General features: G+C 48.2%; 1 protein-coding gene across 2 annotated transcripts in view; it reads left to right on the forward strand.

Moving 5' to 3' along the window:
* Positions 1–1,773: 1,773 nt before the first annotated feature.
* The window catches only part of si:cabz01090165.1 (uncharacterized protein LOC100333421 homolog), a 100,750-nt gene continuing 90,931 nt past the window's right edge, over positions 1,774–11,592 (forward strand). For both annotated transcript variants that reach the window (XM_055025926.1, XM_055025928.1), the window contains exon 1: positions 1,774–2,845. The gene's annotated coding sequence lies outside the window, so the exon portion shown is untranslated. The remainder of the gene's footprint in view (positions 2,846–11,592) is intronic.

Here is an 11,592-nt window from a genome sequence, read left to right on the forward strand (position 1 = left end):
TCATCATCATCATCATCATCATCATCCTGTTTTCCAGTCGCTCTTCATCCTGCTGACACACACTGGTGATGCAACCAGAAAGGTCCAAAAGGTTCTGCAGAACGAGCCCAGGACCAGACATCCTTCATGGCCTCACTGCTCCAATCAGAGTCTGGGGTGAAGCTGCAGCTCTTGACCTTTGACCTCCAGCTAGAGCTGGAGGAACAGCTCCGTCTGCCAGTTTTCCCCTGAATAGAAATGGTTGCTTAAAGACTGAGAACTGATTTGGAACTTGGTACCGACCCGCTGCAATGCAGACCCAAACCTTCCGACCCGGTTCTATTCATAACAGGACTGCAGTCCAGAATCATCAGAACCGCCTCAGAGGAAGCTTCAGTCGAAGAGGTCGGCGCCTAAAGAGGCCAGGGATCCTTCAGGTTCTGACTGGGTTCTGACTGGGTTCTGACCGGGTTCTGACCGGGTTCTGCCTGGACTGAAAACCTGAAAGTGTTTTGATGATCTCTGCACTCAGCGACTCGGCGCTTTGTGCTCTGCATACATATTCGTTCTTCTTCTCCATAATTCATGAGTTGCTTAAATTCCATCCAGATTTCGATGCTTTCGGCTCTTGAGCTTTGAAGCTCTAAGCAAATCGGATCCTGGTGGTTCTGTTGGGCCGCCTCGGCCGCTTTCCGCAGGGCGTTTATCATATCGGTTATCATTAATCATGATGGACTTCTGATCAGAATAATTATTTCATTTGTTGTTGTAACAGAAAATGAATGTTTAAAATCCCCAAACTTTGAGTTTTACTATTTTCCCAACTGTTTGTTCAATGAGTGAATCAATGAATATGATGAATAAGTGATTAATGGCGTCACTGTGAGCAGCTAGTGATGCTAACTTCCTGTGACCTTCACCCTGAAGAAGCAGATCAGAGAGATTCTGAGGAGCCATGTTTGGCTGGGGGGTTGTGGGGGGTCGTGGGGGCACCAGTTGCTGGGGCATTGGGGGCATTGGGGGCATTGGGGGGCGCCCGGTCACCCCACTGCCCTGCAGCGCCCCTCTGTGGTGAAAAGCAGCCACTGGTCCCAGCTCCCCTCCCAGTTTAACACCTTGTATCGGCTGTGTAAACAGAAAGTGGTTCTGCTGCGACCCGGACTGGCCCAGCTGTGAGCGGTTCTGGTCGGGCTCTCAAGCTGCTCTTTGTTTTTTTCACTTTCTCCTTTGTGGCTGGTTATTCTGCATCTCTTACTTTAACTAGGTCATGCTGCTGCCGCCATTTGGGTTTTATTGTTTTCTCTGCTATTTGGGTCGTGCATCACTGCTAGATGTGTTCTGGTTCCTCCTGGTTCGGATCAGTCACCAGTAATCTGGAATCCACTGGTTCTGTCCTTCTTTGTTGGATCTGATTGATCAGGAAGAAACCCTTCATGGGTTAGGCTAATTTGCCTTTTTTATTAAAAATCCCCATCCTGACTGCGCTTGACCCGGTTCTGACCCGGTTCTGACCCGACCTGCTGCTGCCTGGAGTTCTGGAAGCGACTCTGGGTTTTACTGTGAACTGATCTTTATCTTAATAAATCAGGGGAAGAAAAGCTTCCAGCAGGATGAGACCCTGATGGGTAGGATGGGCTAGTCAAAGTCCAGACCTATCAGCTGACATCGGGTAGAGAACTGATGTTCATGGAGGCAGTCTGAGCTTTAGCAAAAAGGATGTGAAACATGTTCATTCTGTAGATGTTGACTGCAGACGCCCGCCACACTTTTCAGATGTCTGTTGGAATCAGCTGCGCTGTGGCTGACTGCAGATCTGTCCTCATCTCCCGCGGAGGAGCTGATCCCTCCTCCCGGACAGATGGAGCTGGATGGGTGTGTCCTTCCCTCCGCCGCCCTCAGCCGCCTCCATCCGGCGGGAACAGCGCAGGATTCCGGGCTCAGATTCTAACTTTGGATGTCCGTGGAAAAGCCCGCGTGGGGGGAAGGCTGGATGTTACTGCGTGGACGGTGGAGTGATGGGAGTGTGACGCCGCGGAGCTCGGAGCCGCATCATCCCGGGCTGTGACGGCGCGGCGGCTCCGCCGAGCCGGGGCTGCATCTCCGGCTGCGGGGGAAAGTTGCTGCAGCGAGCTGCTGCATCTGCTGCATTTACTGCAGCGCGGAGCGGATTAACGGACTGCATCCCAAAAGCTGCGGAGCAGACGCGGAGCGGGGAGCGGGACACCGCCCGAACCGGAGGAGCCGCTTCCGATCCCCGTGGAGCAGCGCGCACCGAGCCAGGACCGGAGCTCCAGAACCTGAGCGCCAGAACCCGGTCCTGGTTCTGCTCGTGGTTCAGGTTCTGGTTCTGGGTTTGTCCTCAGCCGGCCGGTGGGTCCGCCCGGTGGGTCTGCGGGAGCCTCAGCAGGGAGACCCGGGCAGCGGCTCGGCTCAAGGACGCTCCGGGATTCATCTGCTGGACCCGGCTCCACCGCCGTGGATCTGTCCCCGGGGACTCTCGGCGAGGCGGCGTTTCCACGCGTGGAGCGGCTCTGGAGGAGGAGGGGGGAGCTAACTGGGAAGAGCTGGTTGGAATTTTCCACGCATTCTTTTGTCCGTGGATCAGTGGGAATGCCTTCCTCTGACCTGAACAGCTGCACCTGATCTCCGGGGCTCCTTCTTATCAGGGCACGTCACACACGCACGCGCTTCTGCCTTTTCATTCCCAGAACATCGGCTGAGGAGTCTGTCCTCTGTGGACGTGAACGTGGAAGTGGGGGAGGGGGAAGAGACGAGTTGGAAAAGCTGCTGATCTGCGGGGGCGCCGGCTTGTCATTCAACTCCCATCAGTTCATCCAGGAGGAAGAGGAGCTGGACATCCATGACGGTGAGGCTGTTATTAATGCAGTGTGTGTGTGTGTGTGTGTGTGTGTGTGTGTGTGTGTGTGTGTGTGTGTGTGTGTGGGTGTGTGTGTGTGTGGTGTGTGTGTGTGTGTGTGTGTGTGTGTGTGTGTGTGTGTGTGTGGGGCCAACAGTTTTATTTTGGTTCCCAGGAAATGAATCATTGTAATCTGAGGAGCCTTCACCGCTCAGGACTGGGCTGCTCGCTCTGCGCATGCGCAGTTCTCTGGGTCCAAATGGTTCTGGTCAGATCCGCAGCGGTTCGGCTGACTGACATCTCCTCAGTGGTTCGGTGTTCTGATTGGTTGTAGTGGAGGTGTAGTAGTCATGGGGGAATGTGTCCGCAGTGCATGTGCGCGTGCACGCAGCCGTCCGTTCGCGCGCAGCAGGAGGAGGAAGAGGAGGAGTGATGAAGAGCAGAAGAGTTTCAGCAGGAACGAAAGCTTTAAAATAAAAATCCCAACCAGATTAAAATGATACAGATTAAAGCAAACATCGTTAGACAGCCGACCGGATGCTACGTCACTGCGGCCGCTGGACCCGCGGTCCACAGCGACCTGATCCGACTCGGGTTCAGAGGAAGAAGCTGTGGACAGTCAGCCGACAGATCTAGAACTGTCTTCATGGTTTCCTCATTTCTTGCAGCTTCTAGAAAACAATTTCTAAATGAATCCAGAAGCAAACAGGAAGAAATGATGGAGAATTTTCTCCTTTTCAAACGGATCAGATTCTAGATTAGGACTTTCAGTTGTAACATAACAGACTGTGCATTTCTCTCTCCCTCTTCCTGCTCCCCTCACACGCACACACACACACACACACACACACACACACACACACACACACACACACACACACACACACACACACACACACACACACACGCTGCCTCATCAGCTCTAATCTCAGAAACCCATCTGGGAGGATTTTCCTCCTGGGTGATAAATGTCCTGCCACCGCTTTACAGCTTCATTACATCTGGATAGCATGCAGACATGCAGCCATGCAGCCATGCAGACATGCAGCCATGCAGCCATGCAGACATGCAGCCATGCAGACATGCAGACATGCAGCCATGCAGACATGCAGCCGTGCAGACATGCAGCCGTGCAGACATGCAGCCGTGCAGACATGCAGCCATGCTTCGGACATGAACAACAGGAACAGCTGAAGTTGCATCCCAGCAAAACATTTTCATGAACAGTTCTATTCCAGGTTTCTCCTGATCTGCAGATCTGGTGTGTGTAGCTCTATGGTTTTCCAGAAGCAGAAAGCTGATTCTGCACTCAGCCTCAGCTCTGCAACAATGTTGAATTCAGGTGTGTGTGAGTGTGTGTGTGGGGTGAAAACAGCTGGTTGGGTTCTGACTGACTGCATGTTGCTGGTTCTGGTTCTGTGGGTCTGATCGTGTGGAAACTCAGCTTCCTGTCTCTAAGAAGAATTAATCTGATGTTTAATCTCCCACATGGAGTTCTGCCCCGCCCCTCCGGTCCATCTGTCCATCCAGGCTCCGCCCCTGACCCCTCCTGACCTCACTAAGTATGGCTGCTCTCTCTGTCTGAGCCCATTCTTTGCTGCATTGTCCTTAGCAAAGACAATGATGCAATGGACCCGGCTGGTAATCGGAACCAAGGCTGATTCAGATTCAGAATTATTGAATTGATGTTACAGAAGAATGAAAACTTAAAGACAAAGTATCAAAGAACAAAAGAACGTACTTCCTGCTGGTTGCCACTTCCTGTCACATCAGGAAGCGGTGTTGGTTCTGGTTGGACCCGATCGGACCCGGTCCTGAGTGTTTGGATGGAGCTGCAGTCACATGACACCTTAAAGCAGCAGCAGAAATTCTCTGTTTAGGACTGATGGAGGCCATTCTAGACCCACATTCTAGATTCACATTCTAGACTCACATTCTAGATTCACATTCTAGATTCACATTCTAGACTCACATTCTAGATTCACATTCTAGACGCTGATGCTCTCTGTCTCCTGTTCATGTTAAAATCTTGCATGCTCCACTAAAGCATCCCATGTTGCTCAGTGCTGCAGCGGTTCTGTTTGTGCTGCAGCGGTTCTGTTTGTGCTGCAGCGGTTCTGTTTGTGCTGCAGCGGTTCTGTTTGTGCTGCAGCGGTTCTGTTTGTGCTGCAGAAGGTTCTGTGTGAACAGGGTGTGAACAGGGTGAGAACAGCGTTCTCTGGATGTGGCCCAGTTAAATCCTGATTCCGTCAGAAACGATGTCAGTTTGCTGCTGAATGAATCCAATCATCCAGTTCAAATGATGCTGCATTTGAACTGGAATGACTTTCCTGGAATGACTGCAAGGAGACGGACCACACCAGGAGGCTAAAGCTGCTCAAGGGTCACGGGGTCACAGGGTCACATCCATAATGAGGATGAGGAAGCGGCCGGTGTTTCTGCGACTATCAGCGACTCTCCAGAGGATCTTCTGAACCAGAAGGAGCTGCAGAAGCATCAGGCTGCAGCATCAGGCTGCAGCATCAGGGTGTACCTGAAGGTAAAGTCTGAGCTTGGTGTCAGTGAGGACAGTCGGCAACATCTGCAGCATTGGAACAGATTTCTGTGAGGTTCCAGTTTTCAGACAGAGCCAAGTCCACCTCTCTGCAGCTAACAGGAAGGGCGACGGGACCGCAGTCAGTCTCGGACCTATATGGAAATGGACCGTTGCACTCCAGAAGTGAAGGGGGCGACTATTTCCTATATTAACCATTGTCTCCTGTTTTTATGTTCTTTGAAATATGATATATTTTCCACCTGAGGAAGGATTTTCTCTCTCAGCAGATATTTGATCTTCTCTCTTTTATTTACTTCAGTGCAGCTCATAGTTTTCACAGATTCGTGCTTTTTGTGTTCTTCTAAATCTGCTTCTTAGTCGCATCTTTCCGGCCCTGCTGCTGCCTCTAGTGCGTGGGGGGGTAGCACAACTAATATAATTACATTATTAAATCAGAATACCACAAAGTCTTTATTTTTTACTATTAATCTTGGGATTACTGGAACTGTAAAAATATAAATTCCCTCTCAAATGAACATACCTTTCATTTTCTAAGGCAGTAGAGCTAATTAAATGAGATAAACAAAACCAGAAAGTGATTCTAGTTTCTCTCAATGACCAACCTGTTGCAACTGAGGCAAATTTGAAATTCCTGCCGTCGTTCCTGTTATTCAGCTCAACTTTGTTGAAAACACTTCCTGTATCTTTAAGGACTTTCTGAGAGACTTAAGAGGATCTAGTGACCTGGTTACCCAACTAGAGCTTGTTGAGCTAAAATGTTAAAACTTAACATTTAACTTCAGTTTTAAGTCCAATTATAGGGGCGTCTCACTCTTAAGCCAGGTCTATTCGGGGGTCCTGGAGAGGAGGGTCCATTGGATAGTCGAACCAAACCTGCGAGAGAGAAAAATCCTTCCTAAAGATGAAAATATATCACAAATTTAAAAAGGAAAATAAAAACGGGAGACAATGGTTAATATAGGAAATAGCGCCCCCTTCACTTCTGGAGTGCAACGTCCATTTCCATATAAGGTCCGAGACGACTGCGGTCCGTCGCCCCTTCCTGTTAGCTGCAGCGACGTCTTTCTCGACAGAGTGGGCCGAACAGGAAGCTCTGCCTGAACGCTGTTGTCGGAACCGCCATCACTGAACCAAACGAAACGTAGTGGAACCAGAAAAACCTCCAGAACATGACCAGAACCAGAGACCCCGATGCTGCTGGTTCTGACAGAGCTGGACCTTCCTGCTGGTCTGATAGCAGAACTCGCCCTGCCGACATTACCGCCTCAGATTAGAGCCACACAAAGTTGGGTCACATGACGTATCAGGTTGCAACCAGCATCGGGGGAGCCACTGCAGCCAGCTGACCCTCTGACCTCTGCTGAAACCAGCATCATGTTGGCTGGAAGGAGACAGAAAAGATGTGATGCTGAACCTGAGGACAGACACGATGGGGGACAGGACAAAATCAGTTTGGAATAAAAACCTGAAGTAGAAATCAGGAGCAGAGAGCAGACAGAACAGGCCCATCTGGATCAGAGGCAGGACGGATCTTGGCCCGGTTTGCTGACAGGATAGGTTCTTGACCCGGACTCACCTTCAGACGTCTTTCGTCATTAGCCTTGTGAGGCCCTGGACAGACCGGACAGTTGAACATCGACAGACAGGCCGGCAATGTGGGCGTGGCTTCAGAGGGGCGGAACCTCAGGGGGCGTGGCTTCAGAGGGGCGGAACCTCGTAGGGGGCGTGGCTTCAGAGGGCGGAACCTCATGGGGGCGTGGCTTCAGAGGGGCGGAACCTCATGGGGGCGTGGCTTCAGAGGGGCGGAACCTCGTAGGGGGCGTGGCTTCAGAAGGGGCGTGGTCATGTGCTGGTCAGTTTATTTATGGTTCAATGAGGGTGTGAATACTTTTGTCATGACTGGTTTTGATAACTTTCATAAAAACAATTTATTTTTCACTCCAGTTATTCTGAACTATTTCAGTTACAAGACAAGGAACCATTTAACTCTTGACCTTCTCTGGACGCTCTGCTCCGGACTCTTTCTGTTTCCTGTGTTTGTGTCGGAAATGCAGCACAAACTGAGGCAGCGTCAGCTGCTGCCTCCAAACGCCTTCGGAGCAGTTTAGTGCCGTCCTTTTAGCTAAGATTGAACGCTCATGTAAGCTTTCATCACGCTGCACGATTCTCTGCTGAGTCTCCATCTGCTCGTCCTCCATCACAGAACCAAACATTTCCTCCAAATCCGACCAGATGATCAATTCCTGGAGACGCTCCAGGAATTGATCTGGATGGAAGAGGAAGGAGCAGAACGAAGGTTCGTTTCTGGTTCTGCGACTCCATGTTTTCCCATCCTGATTGGTCCATCGGTGATCCAGCTCATCCATCCAGTGGTTCTGGTTCGGTCTTGATGGAGGATCCACCATCATGATCCAGGAAAAGTTGATAAAACAGAGAAGCAGAACTTCAGGCCAAAGCTCAAAAAGGGAAATAAGACACAGAACATGCTACATTCACTGAAGATGATGATGCAGTGATGTTTGTGGGGAGACGAAGAGCAGGAGGCCTTGGAGGCTGATCAATCTGATTAATCTCCTCAGATGAAGTCCAGCAGGTTTCCCTCCTGTCCGTTCAGCCGGTCAGGAAGTGGAGGAAAGCTACATCGTGAGGTCACTGAGTTTCAGTTTAATAACTGAGGAATGGCAGAAAATGTTCCATGATGGTTTTAGCATCGCAAAGCGTTTAAAGCGACGGCTGCAGGGAGCCAGGGAAAATGAGTCAAAACCAGGAAGCTAACATCCGACTTATGTAAACTAATGCAGAGAATAATAAATGGAAGATGAATTATGTCGTCTTGTCAGAGCGTTTCAGAGAGCAGCGATGGAGCAGTTCATGTTCAGAGCATGAAATCAATAAAGAGTTTTGTTTTTTGCATCTGAGATGATGTGGAAGGACAGGTTATTAATTAAAACGAGAAGAATGGGAATAAATGGTTTTATGTTCAGATGGATTAAAAGAAGGAAGACAAATACAAGTCAGGATAAATTATTCTGAGAGTTTGAATACAGATAATGGAAATACACTTATTTTCAGTTGACGAAATGTTTAAAGAAGTAGAGGGTGGGATGGGTCAGGGTCAGAGTTGGGGTCAGGGTTGGGGTCAGAGTTGGGGTCAGGGTTGGGGTCAGGGTTGGGGTCAGAGTTGGGGTCGGGGTCAGGGTTGGGGTCGGGGTTGGGGTCAGGGTCAGAGTTGGGGTTGGGGTCAGGGTTGGGGTCAGAGTTGGGGTCGGGGTTGGGGTCAGGGTTGGGGTCAGAGTTGGGGTCAGGGTTGGGGTCAGAGTTGGGGTCAGGGTTGGGGTCAGATTTGGGGTCAAGGTTGGGGTCAGAGTCAACTCAACCCCCCCTGTGGAAAACAGGAAGAAATTTAGACTTTATTATAAAGAAGCTTCAGGGAGCAATTTCAGCTGTAGAAAAATTGTCATATAAATGGGATTTAAAACTTTCTGCAGACAAACTAAAATAATGTTTTCTACAAGGAAAAGAGTTGATGAAAAAATGAACCTAAGATGATTTAGTCAGCTGGTAGAAAGAGATCCATTAAATTTCTTGGGATGTGGTTTGATGATAGAATGACATTGGCTGTGCACATTAAGAAAATATGACTAAATGTAGGAAGGTGTTAAATATAATAGGTGTTTAGTTGGAACACAGTGGGGAGCTGATAGAAATTCACTAAAAGCAATTTATACTGGATCAATTATTTCACTCTTGGACTGTATAGTTCATAACTCAGCAGCAGATACAAACCTTCATAAGTTAAATATTTTCCAACATCAGGCTTTAATAATATGAACTGATTCAACATCAGCATCACATTATTGATGCTGATATTGAACAGGATAATTGATCCCTCTTAAAGTTAGAAGGGATCAATTATCTTTAAGAAAAGATCATCAATATTAGATGTGCTGAAACCTGGATGGGAGCAGAAACATTAAAGAGCTTCGGATAATAAAGTTAATAAAATTCATTTCAATCAGTTTCATGTATGTCAGGTGCTGCAGGTACCTGACATACATGAAACTGATTTAAATCAAGTTAATTTTTCATTATTAGAAGAAGAAACATAAATTTCACATTATGAATATCATACAAGAACACTTAAATATTCTAACTATATACAAATATACACAGATGTATCAAAATACTGCATTAGGGTCGGAACAGCATTTATTGTGCCAGTTTCAAATGAAGGTAGAGAAACGAATCAGTGATGCAGAAATACTAGCTTTGCTTTTAGCAGCTCCATGGAGGCAAAACCATTCAAATCTACCAGTTACTCAGATTCTAGCTCTTCTTTCATCAGTTTGCAAAATAATCATTCAGACAGTAAACCAGATATATGAATTAAAATACAACAAACACTTTACAGAACCAAGATGTTGGGGCTAACAGTAAAGTTAGTTTGGGTTCCAGCTCATCACGGGATTACGGGGCTGAAACGGCAGGCAGGATGCTGAGGAGGGAAGCAATCAGGTAAGGATAGATATTAATGTTCGTTATAGAACAACAGAAATTAAGGGTGTAATTAAACAAGAAACAAAAGAGGCAACAGTTGGACAGAAGAAAGGAAGGTGGTTTTATAAAATCCAAAAGAAAATTGAACAAATAAGAAGAGAGAAAGAAACAGGAGAGAAGAGATGATTATTTCACTAATGATGATGGAACAAAGTGGATCCAATAGATTATTGCTTCTGATGGGGAACTCAGACAGAGAAATGTGACTGTGGGGAAGATGACAGTGGAACTTGGTATTTTATTCCAGGAATGATCTGAGTCAGAGAAACAAGTCAATTAGGAAACTTAGTAATATGAAATGAAATCTGAAATCGTTGATTTACTGCAAAATGATTGAGGAAGCAGAGGATGTCAGGCTATATTTGATTTTTTGACAGTAAACTGTAGAAAAGGTGTTTTTTAGCCTTTGTCATGTGGTTCACACTCCTTACCAGTTGGTGGCGGTAATGCTCACCTAACGTTTTTTGCCAATATCAAGAAGCAGCAGCAGAGCCTGTTCCAATTCCGACTGCAGTGAGCGGCGGCAGAGCGGCAGGTGGGACTAACCAGGCGGACAGACGGAGCGCAGAGCAGCTGTAGCTGATGCTAAGTGTAGCTTAGCACGATGCTGAGTGTAGCTTAGCACGATGCTGAGTGTAGCTTAGCACGATGCTGAGTGTAGCTTAGCACGATGCTGAGTGTAGCTTAGCACGATGCTAAGTGTAGCTTAGCACGATGCTGAGTGTAGCTTAGCACGATGCTAAGTGTAGCTTAGCACGATGCTGAGTGTAGCTTAGCACGATGCTGAGTGTAGCTTAGCACGATGCTGAGTGTAGCTTAGCACGATGCTGAGTGTAGCTTAGCACGATGCTGAGTGTAGCTTAGCACGATGCTGAGTGTAGCTTAGCACGATGCTGAGTGTAGCTTAGCACGATGCTGAGTGTAGCTTAGCACGATGCTGAGTGTAGCTTAGCACGATGCTAAGTGTAGCTTAGCACGATGCTGAGTGTAGCTTAGCACGATGCTGAGTGTAGCTTAGCACGATGCTGAGTGTAGCTTAGCACGATGCTGAGTGTAGCTTAGCACGATGCTGAGTGTAGCTTAGCACGATGCTGAGTGTAGCTTAGCACGATGCTAAGTGTAGCTTAGCACGATGCTGAGTGTAGCTTAGCATCAGCTCAACATGAAATAAAAGCGTCTCCATCCTGGTGAGGCGGATGTTGATGTGGTGTGTGTGTGTGTGTGTGTGTGTGTGTGTGTGTGTGTGTGTGTGTGTGTGTGTGTGTGTGCAGGTGTAGTTGTGTGTATAAAAACTCAATAATCAGAAGCAACAGGCAGCTGCATGAAGAACTAACCTGCATTAATCCGATGTAATCCCAGACGGTTGGAATCTGAGTCAGGCTGAAACACGATGGTGCAGCAAGAACGACAATCTGGCTGCAACGTTTAATAATTCAATTTTCAGCAGCAGAGATTAGTGCCATTACATTACAGCAACAGCAAACCTGCAGCTCTGCCTCCTGGTCTCTGCTGCCTCGCATTCTTTTCTCCTTGACCTTTGCTCCGCTGCAGCGGCGTGACGTGTCGTGACGCGGCGTGACGCGGCGCTCCTCCAGCAGAGCCGCTGAGGCGTGTTGTCGTCGGTCCTGCCAGATGGAGCCAG

The sequence above is a fragment of the Poeciliopsis prolifica genome, unplaced genomic scaffold (genome assembly GCF_027474105.1).
Source record: "Poeciliopsis prolifica strain line A6 unplaced genomic scaffold, Auburn_PproV2 SCAFFOLD166, whole genome shotgun sequence".
NCBI lineage: Eukaryota > Metazoa > Chordata > Actinopteri > Cyprinodontiformes > Poeciliidae > Poeciliopsis > Poeciliopsis prolifica.